This window comes from Petaurus breviceps, unplaced genomic scaffold (assembly GCF_028583685.1).
Source record: "Petaurus breviceps papuanus isolate PSGF00001 unplaced genomic scaffold, PetGlider_PUasm1.0 140, whole genome shotgun sequence".
In the NCBI taxonomy this organism is placed as follows: Eukaryota; Metazoa; Chordata; class Mammalia; order Diprotodontia; family Petauridae; genus Petaurus; species Petaurus breviceps.
The window spans coordinates 1,240,386-1,264,186 of record NW_027185698.1 but is presented as its reverse complement, the minus strand read 5'-3'; the positions used below and the strand labels follow the sequence as shown (position 1 = coordinate 1,264,186).

The following is a 23,801-nucleotide window of genomic DNA, read 5'->3' as shown; positions in this document are numbered from 1 at the left end:
TTGAGGGGGGAAAGCCGAGAGCCAGTGGAGAAACAGCTGGGTTCCGAGTTCCAGGATCCGCGTGGAATCAATCCTCGCTCCGCCCACTAGCTACCTGGCGACCTTGGACCAGTCCCTTCCCCTCCCTGGGCCTCGGTTTTCTCCTCTGTGTACCTGGGGGTAGGGGGAAGGCACTAGTGATCGCGAAATCAGAAGGCTTCTTCCCAGTCCTAGCCCCATGCCCTTCGGTCCTCTCTCTCCCTTCTCCCTCCAGCTTCGGCCCCTCCCCCTTAGGAATACCCAAATGGATTTGGGGGAGGGGAGAAACGGGCGCTAGTTCAAGAGGGGCGGGGCCTCGAGCGTGACGTCCCCTCCTCCGCCCTCCCCTGTAACTCTACTCCCCCCACCCCTCTGCCAGGCCACCGCAAACCGCCTTCGCTGGCGGTTGGCCTGACGGGTAAACAGAACGCCGCCCGCGCGCTCTACAACCGGCCTCGCGCCTAGCCCTCAGCCCCGCCCCACCGGAGCGCCATGGCTAGGGGGGAGGGGCCGGGACGGGATAAGGGAGGGGCCAGGCGGGGGTGGGGGGGTGGGGAGGGGCCCATTCTGCTGGGACCGAATTCCTCGCCCCTCCCCCTCCCTCCTCTGGGCCGCTGATAGCGTTCCCTCCCTGGTCTCCGCGAGGTCCGCCTGAAAAGGAGAGGGAGGGGGTGCCGCGGTGGCGCCACTGTCCCCCATCCCGGGGGCTTAGGCTTCCTGGAGAGGAAGGAGTTGTCGAGGAGTCAGCCCCCGGACCCTCCCCTCCCGGGCCAGGTGTGTGTGGGGGGGCCCTGAGGAGAGGTGGAACAGCATCCCCTTGCCTAACTCCTCCCCCTCCTCTCCTTCCTCCTCCCCCTCCTCCTCCTCTCTTCCTCTTCTCCCCTCCTCCTCCTCTCCCTCCTTGACCCCCCTCCCCCCCTGCTCCTCCTCCCCCGCCCCCCTCCTCTTCAGTCCCCCTGCTGCCTCGGGAGCAGGACTTGGGGTAAGTGTGACAGCCTCCCGTCGGGGGCAGCAGCAGCTGCAGCAGCTGCATCCGGGACGCCTTTAGCTTCCATCCCTCCAGAGATTCGGACCCGGGGGCGGGCGGGAGGGGGCGAGGCGGGGGCGCTCGCTGCGGGGAAAGGACTCCACGTGGGCGGACCGGGCGGGAGACCCCTTAAGCTTCTCTCCGCGCGCCCCCCTCCCGGGCCAGGGGCTCCCCAGATCGTCACGCAAACCTCCTGCTGGGAGGAGAAAGCCAGTGTCCAAAGCATCCTCCTGCCCTGGGCGGGCTGGGGCTCTGGAAAGTCCACTCAAGTTACTCAAAGTTGAATACGGTGAGCGCTCGCGGGCAGCTGCCGGACTGAAGGTGAAGGGGGGCTGCCGGCTCTTCCCCCCAGCCCTTACAAATATCTTCTTAAAAAGCTGCAACCCTTTCCCAGTTTCTTCACGTTCCACAAGGCAACTAAAATTATTAAGCATCTCCTATACACCTAGGCACTGTGTTAAAAAAAAAAAATCTGACACCTGTGCACAGATGGGATGTCTTTTTTTCTTTTTAGTAGTTTTAAACATTTTTCTTTTTAACAATTTCCTTCCCCTCCCAAAAAGGTTATTTTCTAAGGTACCTTGTATCTTACAGCACACTTGAAATGTATTTAGAAAATTTTCAATACATAATTTTGGAGTGAAAAATATAAAGGGAAGTAGTTAGCTGTAATTGCACTACTGCTATTTTTATTTCATGCAGCTGCTAGGTACTTTTTGTTAAGCAGATGAATAACTTTGTTCTCAGTTATTCTGGGAGAAAATCAAATACATTATTAGTTCTTGTTTCTAGGCACCTATTGGATAAAATTCTTTATAAATGTAAGATTTGTTTTTTATATTTTAAATACAGTGAAACTGGACTTGGGGACAAGTACTCTAAAATAATGAAAGTCAAAATTCATTTAATAAGTAAAGTTCACATATTACTTTCAGAGTTAGGCTAGCACCTTGACTAGTAGTGGCTAACAGGACTGCTTTAATGAATATCTGAACAATTTGTAATTAGCATATCAATTTTGTATGTAAAAAAGTACTTTGAAATATTGTTTTAAGTTAATTAAACACTTCATCCTTTTGATTTCCCTTTGCCCCATCCCTACCCCCCTGATGGGAAAAGGGTTTGCTAAACAGATTTCACCAATCCCATGGCAGCACAAATGCATCAGTGGAGACTAAATTAATTAGGTTTTGTTTTTGCAGTATTAGATTTAAGGGATTGGGCAAACAACAGTATTTCCTTTATTTCTTGTATAGATCTTTGCTAAGGATAAGAGCAAAAACCATGTTTTTGAAATTCACATTAATTGGGTGAAGTGATTTAGAAAACTCTAATTATGTGAAATACTTTTGATCAGATGAATTTCATTTTTGTTTGAGATATACTTCCAGTAGACAAAGTGATACAATTAGGTTGTATGTTTTTAGGGAACATTAACAATGTATTTTTAAAAGTGGAGGAAAAAACAGCTTAATGTGTTTATATGTATACTGTTGCCGATTGGCTTTTTTTTTTTAATTTAAAACTGGACATGGTTACTAACCAGAAAACTTCCAGAACTTTATCTATGTCTATATCCACACACACACACACACACACACACATATATATATATATATATATATATATAAAAAGTTTCATATCATTGGTTTTCAAGTATCAACCTCTTAGTCTCCCCATTCTCCTGAACCCCTTAACTTTTCTCTCCTTAAAAAAATCACCACCACCCCTAACTCTTTGAAACTAAAGCCTATTTTAGTGGATACAGAGAGGGGAGGTTAGTGTCTAGATTCCTTTGACAGCTTACTCAGTTTTCTCCTCTGCACTTCCTCCCTACTTCCCTGCTAAAGTCACACTTGAAAGAAACATTGGTATAACTGATTTACATATTTTTCAATTATTACTTTAAATACTTTTTTTTAAAAAAGTAATTTGTAATTGTCTCCCTAAGACTTTGTCCTTAGTCTTTTTCTCTATACTCTGTCCTGGTGGTATCAACTCTTGTAGCTTTCTATATCACCACTACACATGAATGACTGCTGGCACAAACTGGTTCAGTCTTCCTGCCCATCTTTATTTTGTGGTACTTTCTTTCACAAACTGTATGTTGTAGCCAAACTAGATCACCTCATTGTTCACTAATCTTGGCATGCCTCTCCACCTCAGTGTATTTGTATATACAAAATCCTGCATCTATAAATTGACCCTTCCTACTCTTAATAATACCCCTACATATATGTATCTATATTATATATGTATTTATACATATACATACACACATACATGCTATTGAAATATTTCAAGATAGTTCAGATAGTCTCTGTGAAGACTTTCCTGATCTCTCTAACTAGAAGTGATCATTCCCTCCTCAAATTTCCCAGAATACTATTTGTCTCATGTACTTATAGTCTAACATATTTATTTGTATGTATTTATTTGTATTCTTTGTATGTACACAGTAGATTTTGAACTCTTTGAAAGCAAGAACTGTCATTTTTTCCCTCTTTATGCCTACATCATAGCAATACAAACAATGACTGTTGAATCAAACATCAGAATTTGTGTTATATTCTGAAAAAAAAAAAAACAAACCCTTTTAAATATTCCAGATTGCTTTTTTACATTAAGAAGAGCTTACAGAGGAGAAGGAGGAGACTCTGATAGAGGAGTCCTTTAGGAGGGATTCTTGAAGAGTCACACTTACCAGGAGTAGGGAATATATTTACTACAGGGGGAATTTCAACATTAAAGATGTTTTGTAATTGACATCTGCAAGTTCAAGATATCACTAAAATGGTAACATCTTAGCTAAAGCTTTTTTTTTTTGCTTTTTGGAGGGAGGAAGGCAGGGCAATTGGGGTTAAGTGACTTGCCCGAGGTCACACTGCTAATAAATGTTAAGTGTCCTGTCCCATTTGAACTCAGGTCCTCCTGACTCCAGGACCAGTGCTCTATTCACTTTGCCACCTAGCCACACCTTAGCTAAAGCTTTTGCAGACATACTTGGGGACAGTCAATAAACATTTATTAAGTGCCACCTATGTGCCAGGCATTGTACTAAGCAGTGGAGATAAAAAGTGGTAAAGGAACAATTTTAAGCTAGTACCAAGCAAGTATGGCAATCCTTCTCTTTTCAACCATTGAATAAATAAGCCCACAAAAGAATTACCTGCATGATTGCTTTCAAGCATTAACTTTAAAGGAGCTCTTTCACCTTTCACTTTTTTTTAAGTTTATTTATTTTATGAAATACCTTCAAATACTTCAGTGAATCTGTGATTTAACTGATATGAATACTTTTGCCAACAGTGTAGATTGTAATTTATCTATCTACACCTCCTCCATTGTGACTTTTCCCCACATTTACCCATAAATGTTCCATAGGGGTTCATCTCAACATGGTAAAGACTTATTTTTCTAGGTTTCTAACATTCTGTGGTTGCCAGTACAAAATTCATTCAGGCTTTCTATCTGTTATCCTTTGCTCTTGCTTTATGACCAAACTTAGTTCTTTACAAATCATATATTTTTTTATTCCACTTCTAGTGAACAAGTTTTTGTTGTCATTATGCTGCACCTATTTACAGTTATTCCATGTCTCTTCATTACCCTTTGGATACCCACAGTTTTTATTGTTTTGAAATTGTGTTGTTCCCCAATTCATAACCATATGGCATCCCCAGAAAACTATGAGTGGTTTTTTTTTTTTTAATGTTTTTGTATTAGTGAGCAGCTTGGGATCATTGAAAGCATAGTTTCCCAAATGCAGTCCAGCTCCCTCTTTGTTCTATTTATTTCAGGGGTCTAGCTCATTGCCAATCTGTAGTGCCTGTTCAAGATATATTTCCCATTGATCATCCAGTTGCATATATAGACTGTTCATACCCTCCCTCCTTCCTTTCATTCTTTTCTTCCTTCCTTTCATTCTTTTTTTCCTTCCATCCTCACCTGGGCCAGTTCATTCCTCCTTAGGCAGCTTGGCAGCCTGTAACTCCCAAGGATGACCACTTTATTATCTTTAGCCCCACTGCAGTTCTAAACTCAAACTATCCACCAAGTAGCAGGGATTATAGGCATAAACCTCCATGCCCAGCTTCAGATTGTTCAGACTGAACTCTTAAGTGGTTGTGGGTTTTATTAAGGAGATTTTGGAGTATTCTGGGGATTGATGAAATAACTTCAGTGTCATTTGCAAGCAGGCACATCTATAGGACTGCTCTTACATGTATACTCTGTTCTAGCTAATCACCATAACTGTGAGAAATATATTTGGAAAGCATATAGCTCCTTGTTGTATGTCTTATATGATACTGATAAGATGATTGTTGAACAGTATTATCTCTGTCATTCAATCTGTTGCAACTTGTAAATCAATCTCCAAGTATTTTTAAGTGCCTACTCTGTTTGAGGCACTGTGGAACAAAAATCAGAAATGAAACAGCCTTCAAGAAACTTATTTTCCATTGGGAGAGATGACAGGTACACAATAAATATGTACAGCATAGACAAATGCAAAAAGTAACTTTTTCATATAGTAGGCACTGATTGCTGGGGGGGAATCAGGAAAGATTTCATGTTGAAAAAAGTCCTTGAGCAGAATTTGGAAGGAAACAAAGGATTTCTAAGAGGCAGAGGTAAAGAGAGAATTCATTCCAGTTGTGGAGAATAGCCAGTGAAAGGTGTAGAGATGGAAGATGGAGTGTGAGAAACAGCACAATGGACAGTCTGGCTGGACCTGTGGAATGAAAGGAGGGGAGTAAGGTAGAATAAAGTTGGAACGATAAATCTTAGTCATATATTGAAGAGCTTTAAAAGAGAACTTGTTCCTAGAGATAATAGAATCATTGAAATTTCTTATGTAAGGGAGTGACATCCTCTAACCCAGAGGTATCAGGTGTACCCTTCCTTCCTACTCTTCTCCCTCTCACAGGCCATAGGCTCCATGTGGCCCACAACATTCACTATTGCTGATATATTAAATTATACTTGGGAAATACTTAACAATATAAGTAAGAACACAATAACACATAGATAATGTTTATTGTAATTTTCTAAGTCAACCTGGCCCCACAGGAATCCTATATGGTTTAGTGGCCCAATTTCTATTTGGACTTGATATCCATGGTGTAATGTATACTTCAGTAAAATCATTTTAGAAGCTGTATGCAAGATGGACTGGACAGGAGAAAGATGAGGCAGAGAAGCCACTTAGCCTACTGAAGTAGTCTGTGTAAGAGCTGATGAGAGCCCAAACTAGGGTGGTAGCTGTGTTGATAAAGAGCTGATGTAAGACATGGGAAAGTAGAAATGACTGAGATTTTGCAGCTGATTAGGTGGGTTGTTTGAGGAAGAGTGAGGAATCAAGGATAGCACCAATATTGTGCAAAGGAGATACTTTCTTAGAGGAGAGCCTTTAAACCTGTACTTTACTGTATTGAGCCAATTTTTTTCTTTATGATCAATAAACAATAAATATGATGGGAGTTTGTTATCTTGTATAGCTTTCTTCAGTTGTGTAACACTGAGGATGTAGTCTGTTATAATCATTTGCAAAAAAGCTGCCTTTTCTCTTCCCATGTTTGCTTCATAGATACCCTAGATTTGTGTGTAAACCCATTCTCATGAAAATTTTTGGAGAAGTGAGAAAGTAGACATGTGGGTCAGTAATTATTTATGTCCCAGTTGTCTTTTGGAGGTACTAATACTACTTCAAAATTTTTTCAAATTTGGTATATTCTCTTTTTTTTCAGGTATCTTTAGACTTGATCCCTTGATGCTTTCAAAGTTATGTCACCTCTAACATGGATTTGTTCTAACTATTCTTCCTATCTTTTAGTCTTTTTTAGCACCACAATTTCTACTTCTTCAGGTATGTGCCCATGCGTGCACGCACACACACACACACAAAATACTTGAGTACAAATATACTGATGTTATCAATGTAAATTCAGTTTTCTCTCTCTTTTCTATTTTTTTTTTAAGCAATCAGGGTTAAGTAACTTGCTCAAGGTTACACGGCCAGTTATTTCTGGGTGTGGTGCTAAGTATCTGAGCCCAGATTTGATCCCCAGGTCATCTGGACACCAAGCCAGTGCTCTTACTCACTGAGCCACCTGGCCGCCCCTAAGCAATTGGGGTTAAGTAACTTGCTCAAGGTTACACGGCCAGGTGTTTCTGGGTGGGTGCTAAGTGTCTGACCCCGGATTTGATCCCCAGGTCATCCCGACACTGGAGCCGGTGCTCTTATTCACCGTGCTACCTGACTGCCCCACTCTCTTTTCTATTCTTGTTCAAGTTTTATCTTTAAATGTTCTTGGGTTGATCTGGCTGAATTGGGTCTCACACCAAACTTTTTATAAACTTCATTATTCCTTGATGACTTAGAAGTAATTATACTGTTTATTATCTTCAGCTATCCTTTTCTCTAAGGTTTTGGAACTCAATTCATATTCTGCTATCCCTTAACATTGGTTCTTTGTCATAGAAAAAGCACTGCTATCACCAAAACACCAGGTCATAATCACTTTGTCAAGCACATGAGTCTGTTGTGGTTTGTTTGTTTTTCCTGTTAAGAACACTTGTTGGGTTTTTTTTTTTTAAAGATTGTCAGTACTTTATTATTGGTTTTATTATAGAATTAGAAAACATTAAAAAATGATGATGTTTGGAACCAAGAGTTAACCTAGGAAAATAAAAAATCTTCCCATCACAGACATTCTGACACCTTTTAGAATAATAAAAAAAATTGCCTGTAATCATTTGTCAAAGCTTTCCATGTGACATCTGCAGTGTTGATGAATTCTATGATTTGGGGTAATTTCTCATCTTAAAACATTATCTTTAGAGGTTTCATCATTTCTCCTTCAAGATCTCAGTCATTTTAAGAACTACCTTAAATAAATCTGCAACAATATCCAAGTGTGCCACTTGGAAAATTGGGGCCTCTGGATCCTTGTTAATATCCATCATTGTCTTGTTGTCTTTCATTCCTACTAAATGTTGGATGGTTCCAGATATTCCCACAGTGATATGCAGGTCTGGTGCTACATTTCATGAGTGACATCAGGTACAGACCAAAAGTACTAAAAGACTAGAGGAGATACCATCAAGGTACATATAGATAATTAGGGCTAATTTTGTGCTTAGATAGAAGGTCATTTTCCTCAGAAATCAATAATTGGGCACTGATTCTGCCTGGAATATCTTATTTAAAGGACTTTCTAATTATCCTCTTATTGAATGACAGAACAGAGCTCTAACTATCTATATGTATCAGGGGACTTTCACCCTCAGCAATGAGGTAAAGGCAGTAGAATTTAGATAATCTAAATTCATGGCTGATACGAATGGGTTCTTTTTTTTTAATCAAATGCTTTATCAACTTCTAGTTTACATCATTCATTTCCACAAGATTTTGAGTTACAAATTTTCTCCCCGTTTTTCCTCTACCCACCACCCCAAAATAGCGATCCCACGGGATATCCCCTCCTCCAATCTGCTCTCTCCCATATCTTCTCCCATATCCCCTCCTACTTTCCAGTAGGGCATGGTGGATCTCTATGCCCCAGTGCCTGTATATCTTATTTCCCAGTTACATGAAAAATAATATTGATAATAGTATGTATGTGTGTGTGTGTGTGTATTTTAAACATTGATTTTAAAACTTTGAATTCCAGATTCATTCCTTTCCTCCTTTGTCACTCTTACTGGGAAGATAAGCAATTCAATATAGGTTGTACATGTGTAGCTATGCAAAACGTTCCCATAATAGACATATTGTAAAAGACTGACTATATTTCCCTCCCTCTTATCCCACCTTCCACTTGTTCTATTCTCTACTTTGATCCTGTCCTTTTTCAAAGGTGGGAGCTTCCACCTTCCCTCCCCCACTGCCACCCAACCTGTCTGCCCTTCCATCATCCTCCCTCTCATCCCCTTCCCCCCTACTCTCCTGTAGGGTGAGAGATACCCTATTTAGTGTGTATGTCATTGCCTCCCTAAGCCAAATTCAATGAGAATAGGGTTGACCCATTCTCTTTTGACTTCCTGTTCTTCCCCTCCATTGTAACCATTTTCCCTTACCTCTTCTATAAGAGACAGTTTACCCCAATCTGTCTCTCCCTATCTCCTCTCAATTCCTCTCTCACCTCTTAGTTTCACCTTTTAAGTATCATCCCTTCCCATTAAACTGGTCCTGTGCCCTCTTGTTTATGTATACCTGTACACATATATACACACATTCACATATGTATTCATATACCCATATACCCTCCTATATAGACATATATATATATATACATATATACACACACAAACACACGTTTCTATTCCCTTCAGTTATTCTCATACTGAGAAAAGTTCCATAAGTTACAATTATTGTTTTTCCATGTAGGAATGTAAATAGTTAGACTTTGATAAGTTCCTTATGATTTCTTTTCCCTGTTTGCCTTCTCATGCTTCTTGTATCTGAATGTCAAATATTCTATTCAACTCTGGTTTTTTCATCAAGAATGCTTGAAAGTCCTCTATTCCACTGAATGACCATATTTTCCCCTGAAACATGATACTCAGTTCTGGGTAAGTGATTATTGGTTTTAATCCCAGCTCCTTTGCCCTCCAGAATATCATATTCCAAGCCCTTCGATCCCTCAGTGTAGAAGCTGCCAGATCCTGGGTTATCCTGATTGTGTTTCCACAACACTCAAATTGCTTCTTCCTGGCTGCTTGTAATATTTTCTCCTTGATCTGGGAATTCTGGAACCTGGCTATAATATTCCTGGGAGTTTTCTTTTTGGGATCTTTTTCAGGAGGTGATCAGTGGATTCTTTCAGCCTCCATTTTGACCTCTGGTTCCAAAACATCAGGACAATTTTTTTTGAGAATTTCTTGAAGGATGATTTCTAGGTTCTTTTTTTGATCATGACGTTCAGGTAGCCCAGTAATTTTTAAATTATTTCTCCTGGATCTATTTTCCAGGTCAGTGGTTTTTCCAATGAGATATTTCACATTGCCTTCTATTTTTTCATTTGTTTGGATCTGTTTAATAGTATCTTGATTTCTCATAAAGTCACTAGCTTCCATTTGCTCCAGTCTAATTCTGAAGGAATGATTCTCTTCAGTGAGTTTTTGAGATTCTTTTTCCATCTGGCAAATTCAGCTTTTTAAAGCATTCTTCTCCTCATTGTCTTTTTGAGCCTCTTGCCATTTGAGTTAGTCTGTTTTTTAAGGTGTTATTTTCTTCAGTCAGGTTGACTCTTATTTCATGATTTTCTTGCATCATTCTCATTTCTCTTCCCAATTTTTCCCCCACTTCTCTTATTTGGTTTTCAAAATCCCTTTTAAGCTCCTCTATGGCCTGTGACCAGCTCATATTTTTCTTGGAAGCTTTTGGTGCAGGAGTTCTGACTTTACTGTCTTCCTCCTGTTCCATGCTTTAATCCTTTTTGTCCCCAAAATAGGAGTGTAAAATTGGATTTCTCTGCTTGGTTTTCTTCCTTTGCCTGTTCGTGTTGTCACTCAGTTACTTGACTTTTGAGCTTTTTGCTACAGTAGGACTCTGCCACCAGACAGGGGAGCTTCATCCCAAATGCTGGGGTTTTCTCAGCTGCCGAAGGTATTAGTTGGGTGCCCTCTCTGAAGCCTCCACATGCTCTGGCAAGCTGGTCACACCCCCCAGGATCTCCACCCTGGACCACAATCCAGATCCAAGCAGGTTAAAGCAAGAGCAATTACCCCTCAGACTGGTCGCTTGGTCCCCCTACACTCTGCAGGCCAGGAGCTGAAGTGAAGGCTGATGGAGGCTGCAAGGCTTCTGTACCTCAGCCACTTCTCACCCCAAGGGTAAAAGCAGAGGCACTCTGAATTCCAAGTTCCCAAAGTCCACACTGCCCTGACCTCTCACTTTGTCCTTGGCATCTATGGGTTGATAATTCTGGAAACTACCACAGCTGCTGGTGATCTGAAATCCCTCCAGCCAGTGCTGGTCAGGCTGCCCTGGGGCTAAGACCTCCAGCAGGATTGGGGTCGGCTCCCAGAGAGCGCTGTGCTGGCCACTTGCTGCCAGCCTGCCGGTCTGTCCTCAGTGGGAGGTTAGCTTGTCTGTGTCATTTTGTGGGTTCTGTAGCTCCAAAGTTTGTCTAGAGTCACCTTTTACATGAATTGGAGGAGGTGAAAGCCAGATCCCTGCCAAAGTCGTTTCTACTCCTCCATCTTGACTCCCACAAATGTTTTTTTTTTTTTTAAGACAGTACAGTCACCTAACGACAAAGCAGACATTAGGAACTCCAGGGGTATTCTGATTCTTGGTTGCTAGGGCACAATGGGTACCCTAAGTAAGACAGCTTTACTCAGATGAATCAACTCAAGGTCTTCTCAGTGCCTATTCTTGTTGAATATCCTCCTGTTATGGCTAAGTAAAATCTCTTTTGGTTAACTGTTGAATGACTTACAGATATCTTATTTTGTTCTGATATTGAAACTATACCATCAGGAGACTGGCCTGAATCAGGCCCAGCTCAGAACAAGACTTCATTTTTGTGAAGATCAAATGGGACAATGTCTATAAGGTGTTTTGTAATCTTTAAAGTGCTGTATAAGTGTCAGCCTTTATTATCATTGCCTTTATTTCTGTACCAGACTTGTAGGGAACTCCCAATTAAGTACCAATTCTGTTACCAATGGAGGTCAGCATCTGCTCTGTAAATTTTTACTCTTAGAAAACTGATTCCAAGAGACTTATCCGAAGTCACAGGGCTAGTATGCAACAGAAGTAGTATTTAAACCCTGGTCTTGGCTGAATCCAAATTTATCACTCTTTCCCATACATCACACCACTACTCTAACCAAATGGTTCAGAGAGTAGAAAGCAAATGATATCTAAATCTTAAGACATTTTAAGAAATATAATATTATGCCTGTAAGAATGAAGTCAATGTAATGAAATATGTCTCTGATCTGTTAGTTACAGACGTTGTAAGTAGAGTTTTATTTACTCGGATGATGAGAATGTTATCATTGTCATTATAACTATAATCTCATTCTTCTCGTCATTTTTTCAATGGGATTTCAATAGTAATGGTCCAGGGACAAGCCACTACCTGCTATTATTGTTTCATGTTTCTTTTTCTACAAATTATTACATAGGTGAATAAAATAACTTTCTCTTATTAGGTGTAATTTCTCAATTTTGTGTTAAGTGAATATTTTAAGTTTTGGTAGTTTAGTTTCATTTCTTATTTTGTCTAATTTAGGGATGAAGTTATTTTTTCATGATCATCCTTTCATGCTTTTCATGATTGGTCTTCAGGGTGACTTAGAGTTAAAGATACCTTTGATCAAAAGTCAGATATAATGTGAGATTTGCCAAGTTTGTTATGATATAATATTGACACAAAATGAAAATACTCATGTCTTCAATCTATTTCGGTTGTACCTGTGGGTTTTCCCCTTTTAAGTACTAGCACTGAAGCATTTCATTTCTAGCAGGTAGAGTATTAGTATTTATGATTTGCTCTAGTGTAGGTGATTTTTAAATGCATGTTTGTTAATTGATTGATTGTGATGCCAGAACATAAAGTGGTACTGCTTATTCCTCCATCTCCTGTGTCATGCTGATCATTATGGAGGTTTCTAATAGGGCTAGCCTATAACCTTGTGCTGCCCTGTTTCTTTCTTGGACTCAGGTATTATAAAAAGTGGAGTGCTAACATAATTAATGGTCTTGTCAGAATCCAGTTCATTAGCATTTCAGTGTTCTTCCCAGGTCTTCATGCTGCCATAATGGTTTCAGTACACATGAAGTCTCTGCTGTACAATCATCATCCTAGTTGGTATTCCCCTACTTTGCCATTGTCCTCCCACTCCTCATGGTGTGAACAATGGATTTTACTTTGAGGAGGTTATTATTATTATCATTTGTGTCTTTTCCCACCCCTACCCCTAATTGGCTTCTGTAATTCTGATGAACTTTACATTTTAAGAAAAGTATAGACAATGCAGGAATACAAACACTAGAAGAGGGAGGAGAAGTAGATAACTCAGAGGGCAGAAATGAATTTTTTGCTCCTTTGTTTTCTGATTTTCCATTGACATGGGCATGTTTTCTAAGAAAAAAAGTGAAGGAACACTTCATTTTTCTCTGAATTATTTCTCTGCATTATGTCACCTCTAAAAATGAAAGTATCATCCATTATTACAGGTGAGATTTTTAGTTCATAAGGAGAAGATAGCTATCCTGGGCAATTGTGAGAAAATGTAACATTCATGTTTATTCTGAACTATAATATCATTTAAGCACTGTGGTTAAAATTTAATGGATAACTTTTTAAAAATAAACATTTAAAAATTAAAAAAAAAAATATAGTGAATGTCACATAATACTAAAAGTCAGCTGAACCCAAGTTTAATGAACCAATTTTGGTCCCAGAGAACAGATGATGAAACATATTTTACTCATGTTATTAGAGAGGTATAGAATATTGTATAGAATAGTATAATAGTATAGAATTTTTCGTACAATGTCACATGAGGTTGTTTTGCTTTTTTGTTTTTGTTTTGTTTTGTTTTTGCTTCAAGGAAGTACTCAATGAGGTATTATAGGAAAATGACTAAAATAGAACTGCTTCAATGAGTCTTTTAAAATGATGTTTAAAGTGAAAGCAGAATTTTCAAAATGTGAAGAACTGACTTTATCAGTTGAAGACTTAGTTATCAAGTTTGTTATTTTATCCTATTCATGACTCCACATCAAAGAATTTTTGAACTATGAGTGGTTTCTAAGCAAAATTAGGCCCATAGAAGTTGTACCTTTCCTGAGGTTATATAGCCAGTTGTAATCAGACTAGGAATAGGAACTTGGGTCTCCAGACTTCTGATTTGATACCCTTTCCACAATACCATAATTTAAGGAGAAAGTAATTTTGAATTAATTTTACTTTCAAGAATCCTTTAAGTAAATATTTTTGCATATTTTGAGTGTATTATTGGAATAAGGATAGATAAGTGTTGGTAATGCCAGCTGATTTGCATCAGCTAGATACTTCTCTTTGACTTTAATGGCATTACTTGCCAATAATTGTTCTACCTATCTGACCACTTCTTTAGTCTTCTTTGATGGATGATCTTATACCTTCTGTTCCATTAGTGTGGATATTTCTTCAGGCTTTGTTCTACACTCTCTTCATATCTATAACAGATAACTTCCAGAGTATCTAGTGTATCTATGTATCTAGTCTTAATTTCTCTCCTGAACTACAGTTCTATAATATTGGCTTGTCCCAACCACGAGCAAATGATCTCATTTTAACTCTTTGTAGTTCTTTGTTTTAAAATCTACTTCTTATAGACAATATATTGTTGGATTATGTTTTCTTTTCTTTTTTTGCTTTTTGGAGGGCAATTGGGGTTAAGTGACTTGCCCAAGGTCACACAGCTAATTTTTGTGTTGAGTGTCTGAGGCCGGATTTGAACTCAGGTCCTTGTGATTCCAGGGCCGGTGCTCTATTCACTGTGCCACCTAGCTATCCCCTGGATTATGTTTTCTAATTCATTCTGCTTCCTTCTTCCTATTTATGATTGAGTTCATCCTTTTCCCATTCACTGTTGTGATTATTTCCCTCTGCTATAACCTCTTGTGCTTTTTCTTCTCTTTTCTCTTCTCCTTATAATTAATGGGGTGGAGAAAAGGGAGGAATTTAGTCAATGCATAATCTATAATTGAAATAATTTCTTTATACTCATACTCATATGGCTTTCTCCCTGATGTCTTTTTTTTTTAACACTTTTATCTCTTTTTAATCCTACTTTATGACCCTCCTTTAGAGTTAAAGTTTGTTTTGCTGACAATTCTTTCCTGTCTTAATCAATGAATATTTATTAAATGTGCCAGGCACTGTACTAAGTGCTAGGGATACAAAAAGAGACAAAAAGTCCCTTCCCTCAAGTAGATTACAGTTTAATAGGGGAGACAACATGAAAACAAATATATACAAAGCAAGCTAGATACAGGAAAAATAGGAAATAATTAATGGAGGGAAGGTAGTAGAATTAAGATGGGTTGGGGAAGGCTTCAAGTATAAAATAGGATTTTACTTGAGTCTTAAAGGAATCCAGGAAGGTCAGTAGGTGGAATAGAGGAGGCAGAGAGGACAGCCAGATAAAATGCCCAAAGATGAAAGATGGAGTGTTTGTTCATGGAGGCCAGTGTCATTAGATCTAAGAGTATGTGTTGGGGAGTAAGTGGTAAGAAGACTGGAAAGGTAGGGGGCTAGATTATGAAGGGCTTTGAATGCCAAACAGAAAAATTTTTCTTTGATTCTAAAGGCAATAGGTAGCCACTGGAGGGGAGAGAGAAATGGAGACAGAGTGTGTGTGTGGATGTAAGTATGTGTGTATGTGTGTGTATATATATATATATACATGTATATGGTGGGGGTGGGGAGAGGTGCGTACATGACATGATCAGACCTGTACTTTAAGAAAATCACTTTAGTGGCTGAATGGAGGATGAATTGGAGTGGGGGCGAGACCTGAATCAGGAAACCCCACCAGGAAACTATTGTAGTAGTCTAGCTGTGAGATGACGAGGGCTTGCACCAGAGTGGTAACAGTGTCAGATGAGAGAAGGAGGCATATTTGAGAAATATTGGGAAAAAAATAAAATCAACAGGCCTTGGCACAGCTTGGATATGTAGGGTGGGGTGAGAAATAGTGAGGACTGGAGGATGACTTCTTCTAGATTGTGAGACTGAGGGACTTAAAGGATGGTAATGCCCTCGGTACCGTAATAGGGAAGCTAGGGTCAAGGGGAGGATTTAGGGGGAAAGATAATGAGTTCAGTTGTGGACATACTGAATTTAAGATGTCTAGTAGACACCCAGTACAAAATGTCTTTGCCTTTTTGCCTGTTGCATAAAATGTATTCCTACACCAAAGTCAGTGTACACATGGTTTAAATTTCATTTGTCCAGTTCATATAAAAATGAGGCTCATGTGATACCTGTCCCATATCCCCTTCTATATCTACATATACTCTTTTTTTGCATTCCATTTGAGAGAAATAGTCATTTCTTTTCCCTTCTTAATTTCTTCTCTAATTTATTCCTTTCCCTCCTCATTTTTCTTTTTTTTTCATAGTTCAATGAAGTTTTCTTCATTTTCTTCCTCATAGTCCTTTTAGAACTAACAGAGCAGAAGAAAACCAACCCAGCCTCCATATTTGTCTTATTTAACTCCCCCGTGACCCTTTGATACTGTAGGATTATGAAGAGATATTTACCTTTTCTCCCCCTATTAAGAATGTAAGCAATTTATCATCATTTGTCTCCTTCCATTTACTCAAATGTGATTTCCTTTCTAGTTTTCCCTTGACTAATGTTTTCACATTTCAAAGTTTTGATTCAGCTCTGGCCTTTTCATCAGAAATGCTTAAAAGGCTTTTAGTAAGGACATTTCCTTCCCAACTAGGATTATGCTCAGTTTTTCAGGTTAATTTTTTGGGATTATAAGTATTTTTAGCTTTTTTGCATCTTATATTCCATGATTTTCTTTCCTTTTAAAGCTATATGCAGTCTAGTCTTGTGTAATCCTGACTTTAATTTTTTCTTTGCTGGCTCTTTGCTAAACTACTTGACTACATATTTGACATAAACTAACTTACTCTAAATTTTGGCTGTGAGATTTGAGATTGCTCAATTTGGGGTTTCTCTCAGGAGGAGATTGGTGTACCTCTTTTTCTTTTTGTCCTCTGATTCTAGTAGGTCTGAGCAGTTTTCATTTATGATTTTGAAATCAAGGATCCTGATGTTTTAGTTACTTCTCCATAACTAGTTTGCCAGGTCAGTTGTTTTTTTGATAATCATACCTTATATTATCTTTTATTTTTTCAACCTTCTGACTTTGTTCTAATGTTTCTTGTTGTCTCATGGAGTAATTGAATTCTTTTTGCCCAATTCTTCAGGGAGTCTGCTACTTATAAAATTTTCTACCTTCTGTTCTAAGTTATTCTCTTTACATTTTTTTCCCTCCAGAACTCCAATTTCATTGATATTTTTCCTCTTCTCACTTCATTTCTTTCAGCCAATCTTGTAGTTTCTGTGGCCCTGCCATTTTTTCCCTCTAAGATTGTGCTTACAGTTTTAGGGGGTTATTCTCTTCTTTTGGATTTACCTCCTGGACTTCTCTTAACCCATAATATTTCTTAATTGTGTTTGTTGGTTCCCCACCACCACCTCTTTTCTCATTTATAGTCTCCAGTTCTCAATTCTTTGTACTCAGGCCAATTCCCTCTGTCACTCTTGGATAGGTTAGGTAAACACTGTTTGGCCTGTCCCCTCTGTAGGGTGTATGCCTTTCTATTCCAGTTGGAGTGACTGGAGCAAGGCTCCACATTCTGCTTCAATCCCTGGCTTCTTAGTCTAGATGTTTCACATCCCTCCTTACCACCCCATAACATTGTAGCAGCAAGCACCCCAGCATCCCCAGGGTGTCTGCTAACACAGGTTCTTGGATCTGCTTTGATAAAGGAAAGCAACTCAAAATGGGTTAACAAGCTTACTTTAATCAGTCAAACATATGTCGTTTACCTTGTTCAAGGGAAAAAGGTCAGCACCCCTAACTTCAAAGTATACAGGCAGAATTATCAAGACAGAAACAGATCAAGTAGACAGCTTTCCAAACTGTCCAGCCATTACATCCATACCAAATCACCATCTGGGTTTCAACATCTGGGTTTTTCAAAGCCGGGAGGGCTTTGGACAACAGCTTCCCAGAATCCGTATCAAATCACAGAACACTTCTCCAAAGTGAGCCCCAAAACAAAGCCTCACATCAGGGCTTATATAGCCTTCTCCTGGCTCAGAGAATGTAACAACCTTTTGGACCCACTGACCAATCAAAAAGTATCAACTGAAAAACAAGCCTCCCACCCCAGGCTCCAGGTGCACTTTAGCCTAGGGGCAGGGAAGATTTTTAAAATTTACATTCCCATTACAAACATGTAAACAATTCATTCTTACATACTCTCTTTCAATTAAACTAATATGTAGTGTTTAGTCATTTTCTATCTGGTTCATTCTGATTTTGAGGGCATTCAGTTCTTTAATGAGGTTTTCTACCATCTTTTCTAAGGTTTCAATTTTCCTTACTATCCTTTCCTCCCAACTTTTCATTTATTCACATATTTCTGAAGTTCTGTAGCCAAGACATTTTTTTTCTCCAAGGCTTACCTGGACTTGTTGTGGGGTCTTATCTTCTTTTGGGGTTTACCTCTCGGGCAGTTCTCAAACCAAAGTATTTATGGTTTTAGGAGTTGTCCTAGTTTGCTCATATCATTCACCTCAATTTGGAGTTTCTCTAAGGAGGTGAATACCAATCTCTAATTGGTATCACACTTTAAAAATTCTTATGTATTTTTTTGGAGGGGGGAAGGCAAGACAGTTGGGATTAAGTGACTTGCCCAAGGTCACACAGCTAGTAAGTGTGTCAAGTGTCTGAGATCAGATTTGAACTCAGGTCCTCCTGACTCCAGGGCCAATGCTGTATTCACTGTGCCACCTAGCCACCCCTTAAAATTCTTAAGGAAAGTTAAAGTATTAAATCATGCAATGGATGCAATAAAGTCAGAAACAGAAAAAGGGTTTTAAATTGCAGCCTTTGTTTTATGTGGTTTTTGCTTTCATTTAAAATTTTTTCTTTTTCACTTAATATTACTTATCAATATTGTTTATTTAACATTATTCAACATGAAAGTGTTTTGATGAGTAAACTTTTTAGAAAGCTAAAGTTTACATAAACTTTAAATACTGAGCTTAACATTTTTAAGTTTTAATAAAAATATCTAAAATTATATATCTACTTTAGTAAGCAGAGTATAATGATCATAATTTAACTTTTTCATGATGACTTAATGTTACAGTTATAAAAAATTATATTATTGTGGAATTATGTTGTAATACCCTTAAATGACTAGTGGGTTTTGCACTAAGCAGCCCTAGTTGTTTATACTTTACTGGTTGCTATTTCTTCTGCCTACTCATTGTCAAGCTGTCACTTTTTATTGCCGTCCCTTCACTACATCTATACTACTGTCTGTAACTTAGAAACATTCGAAAGTCAGCATGAAAAACTAGATAAATAAATTTGCCAAATCACTGATATGTTTTAAAGATAATACAAAGCCAGTTGATTCTAACCCAAGGTTAGCTATGCTTCACTCCTGTGGAGAAAAGTACATGCATATTATGACAAATGTTTTCCTTACTGCCAAAAGGACTTTTGAAAACACTTATTTCTGTGTTTATACCTGTATTCAGCATGATTAGCTTGCTGGAAATGTGACAGTAAATGAAGTGTTATTGTAGATTTTGGCATAGGCTAGAAAATAACATAAAATTTGTTAATCAGATTAGCAAAATTTACTAGTAGGATCTTCAATATGCACAGGGAAAATTATACTAAAATTGTTTATTAAAAAAGTGATAACACTAGAAATTAAGTGTTTTGATGGTTCTTTATGGGGACAGAGAAAAAAATGAATCGCCACAATTATATGTCATTTAGAATAAAGCCAAATGTGATGTAAAGCGTTTTTTGTTCATTCTGTTTCTCTGTTACCAGTCATATTTATCCTATCTTTTATGCCAATAATAACCTTAAGAATAAGATTCTTATTTGGCTGTTGTGGAGCCTAATACTTTTTGCGTCTTGAATAAATGTTAAATGATAATAAAGACAATCATTCTCTTAACAGTGATGAAAAATGATAGAGAGAATAGATGGAGCATTCACAGAATTTACGATTTGAGCAAGTTATTGCTGATCTAATACCAAATATTTGATTATGATGATTAGATAAGATCTGGTGAGGCTGAAATGAAGCTATACAGATGTAATTAAACCAAATCAAGAAAAAATATGTGTTAGTGAAACTGTAGCATACTATAATTATATAAATAGATCACAATTACTAATAAAGTAGAAACAAATTAGCAACAGACCTAGAAGTTATTTTCTCATGGTTAATTAGTAATATTGAGCTTCAAAAATACATACATACTATACATTAACATGATAAAAACTGGGTTCAACCACTAGTCCACCCAGCATGTACACTGATATCATTGGCACCAACCCTTTTTGTGAAAGAACATGGTAGTTTCCCTACGTGATTATCACCTCAAGAAGTTAACGATATTCATAAAATCATCCAGTCATTGTGTTTCTCTTCTCCACTCTCCCATCTCTCTCTCTCCCTCTCCAGTTATAACTTTTAGATTTAGTATACTGTTAACAGATTAAACTTCCCCAAATTCTATATGCCATAATAAATGATGAAAGAGACACTTTCAAATTCTATAATATTCACCTCACTTTTCCACAAATACTCTAGCTTTTCTACTTTAATACCTTACTCAAAATGGTCACCCTGCCTGAAATGCTTTACTCCTTCACATTTTCCCATTTGAATTCTGCATATATTTAAAGACCCAGTTCAAATTTCAGCTCATCCATACTTCCTTCCTTGACCTTTTCAACTGAGAGATTTCTTCCTCCTCTGAGTCCTATAACCCTTATCTGAATAATTTGTAATCTCCTTGAAGGTAGTGATGATGTTTTATATTTTTTTCATAACCCACCCAACCGCATCCCCACCCCCATGGCACATAACTTAGTACTTTATATGTTACAGTCACTGAAGAAATATTTATTGTTTGATTGAATAGTAATATACTATTCTGTAGCAAGAGGATAATTGGGAGCCTTTTTTTTTTTTTTTTTGCTTTTTGGAGGGGAGTAAGCAGGACAATTGGGGTTAAGTAACTTGCCCAAGGTCACACAGCTAGTAAGTGGCAGGTTCCTGAGGCCGCATTTGAACTCAGGTCCTCCTGACTGCAGGGCTGGTGCTCTATTCAATGTACCACCTAGTCACCCTGGAAGCTTTTTTAAAAAAAAACTATTTTGAACTTTTAACATCCCCCCAAAAAGAGTGTTTTCATAAAGAGGATTCCATGGGAAACTGTTTCCATTTTATAGCCCTTAAAAAACAAACTCTGCATGTTTTTTTCAAAACTGTCTTGTCAGTGCTTCTTTCTGTTTTCCTATGCATTTTGAAAAATGTTAGAGCCTTTCTTTTTTGGCATTACTTTTCTAAACCTCTCCTCCCCACAAGAACCCTATGTTTAAAAAGAGAGAAAGAAGAAAACCATTGTAACACATAAGCATAGACTAGTACAATGAATCATATAATGGCTATATTTAAATATATATATATATATATATATATATATATATATCTTTTTACACCTTTTGTTGATCACCTCTCTGTCAGGAGGAAGGAAACATGCTTCAATCACAGGTCCTCTGAAGACACAGATGGTCATTGTATTGGTCAGAGTACTTATCTTTCAAAGTTGTTTTCTTTACAATATTATTGTCCTTGTTCTTTTGGTTCTGCTCGTTTCTCTCTATATCTGATCATGTTACCCAGGATTCTTTGAAAGTGTCTCTTTCATCATTTATTATGGCATAATAGTATTCCATTACGTTTCACAGTTTGTTCATCTCTTCCCCAAAGTCAAATTCTTGTCTTTTCTCTTCCCACATCCCTTTTAAATTCATCCTTTCAGGATCAGGAAGGTTGTTTTGCTTGTAATATTCCCTTCCCAGTATTATCTCCTTTGGTTAACCCATAACATCCTCACCATCCCTGTTTATTTTGATGTTGAATTTGGTTTATTTCTACACTAAAATGTGTGTGTGTTCATGTTCAACCCTCCTTTGTTTCAGATAAAAGTGAGATTTATTTGGTGCCTGTTCCCTTTACCCCTTCTTCTGTGTTGGTATTCTTGTTTCACCCATTTCAATTATGAAAAATAAAAATTTGCTCTTTTCCTTCCTGCAGTAGCCTATTTCTTTTATCCTGCTTTCTCTTTGCCCCCTTCAAACCCTTAGAACAGAACCCAATTAACTCTAGGACCACTGTTTTACTTATTTAATAATTCCTTCAATACCCTTTAAAAACATTAAAGTTTGAAAGGGGATACTTGTTTCTTCTCCCCCTTTTATAATCTTAGCACTACATCATCATAGAGCTCTTTTCATTTGCTCAAATAAACTTAACTTTCTAAGTTTCTCTTGACACTTGTATTTTGAATTTCACAATTCCTATTCAGCTTTGGTCTTTTCTTCATAATGCTTGAAAGTCCTTTATTCCATCATTTCTCCTGTAATATTATATTCAGTTTTGGAGTGGCTAGGTGGCGCAGTGAATAGAGCACTGGCCCTGGAGTTAGGAGGACCTGAGTTCAAATCTGGCCTCAGACACTTAACACAAAAACTAGCCATGTGACCTTGGGCAAGTCACTTAACCCCAATTGCCCTTCAAAAAAAAAGATTATGTTCAGTTTTACTGCAGAGTAAATTATTCTTGGTTATACCCCTATTTCATTTGCTTTTTGGAGTATTGTATTCCAAGGTCTTCTCTTATTTGTAGTCGTGATCCTGATCATGAATTGTTGGTACTTACACTCCTTCTTCCTGGGTACTTGTATTTTTTTCTTTGGTGGGAGCTCAGAATTTTGTCTATGATATTCCTGGGATTTTTCCTTTTGGTGTTTCTTTCAGGATATGATTTCTGAAGTCTTTCTATAATTTGCATTGTGATTTTAACAAATCTACACGGTTTTCACTTATGATTTACTGAAATAGTGTCCAGGCAGTGGTTTGCCAGTAATTGTTTAACAACTGGTTCTGGGGTGGTGGTGGGATGTATACATAACACATTGTGTTTAATCTGCATTATTAACATTTTCTTTATTACTTTTTAAAGTCTAGAAATCAGCAAAACAGTAAACCAAGCCATGATTTGTCATGTTTGCTGAATTCTGAGTTATACATTCTCACACTGAAAATTTAACAATCAGTACTCCTAAGCAGTGAGCCAGTTTGAGCTGCTACTAGCACAACCTGGTATTTAGAGGGTTTTTTTTGGTCATATTTTTAGGGAGTCTGGTGATTCTTCAGTGATCTTTCTTTGACCTATTTTCCAGTTGTTTTGGTAATCAAATGTTTTGTATTTTCTTCTATTTTTCAATCTTTTTATTTTCTTCTAATAATTCTTGATAGGTCATGTAGTCATTGATTTCTTTTTGGTTTTCTCTGACATTCAAGGAGCTCATTTCTTGGGTAAGGTTTACTATTCTCCCTTTTAGTCCTTTCCTTTAGAGCTTTTATTTCATTTTTTATCTCTTGCTTAATTTTTTTTTTAGGTATTTATGTAGATCTTGTGGAAAATTTATTTTTACTGAAGTCATTGAGAGAGCCAGATTCCAGGAAGCTGGGGAAAACTATGGTGATGTTATAAACAAACAACATCAATAAAGACTTGTTTTTTAAAAAAGAAAAAATAGGGGCCACTAGGTGGTGCAGTGAATAGAACACCGGCCCTGGAGTCAGAAGGACTCAGACTTCAAATGTGTCCTCAGACACTTGATATTTACTAGCTGTGTGACCTTGGGCAAGTCACTTAACCCCAATTGCCTTGGCTACCCCCCTTCAAAAAAAAAGAAAGAGGAGAAAAAAATAAGAAAAAAAGAGGGGCGGCTAGGTGGCACAGTGCATAAAGCGCCAGCCCCGGAGTCAGGAGGACCCGAGTTTGGTTCCGGCCTCTGACACTTAATACCCACAGAAAAAAACTAGCCATGTAACCTTGGGCAAGTTACTTAACCCCAATTGCCCTCCAAAAGGCAAAAAAAAAAAAAAA

At 38.1% G+C, this 23,801-nt stretch overlaps 1 protein-coding gene across 2 annotated transcripts in view; it reads left to right on the top strand.

Annotated features, from left to right (window-relative positions):
• Positions 1-576: 576 nt before the first annotated feature.
• KLHL5 (kelch like family member 5) overlaps positions 577-23,801 on the top strand; it is a 149,741-nt gene continuing 126,516 nt past the window's right edge. Inside the window, exon 1 of one of the 2 annotated variants that reach the window (XM_069068427.1) lies at positions 577-792. The gene's annotated coding sequence lies outside the window, so the exon portion shown is untranslated. Of the gene's footprint in view, positions 793-958; positions 1,001-23,801 lie in introns of those variants that run through there. The other variant, XM_069068428.1, reaches the window with a different exon arrangement.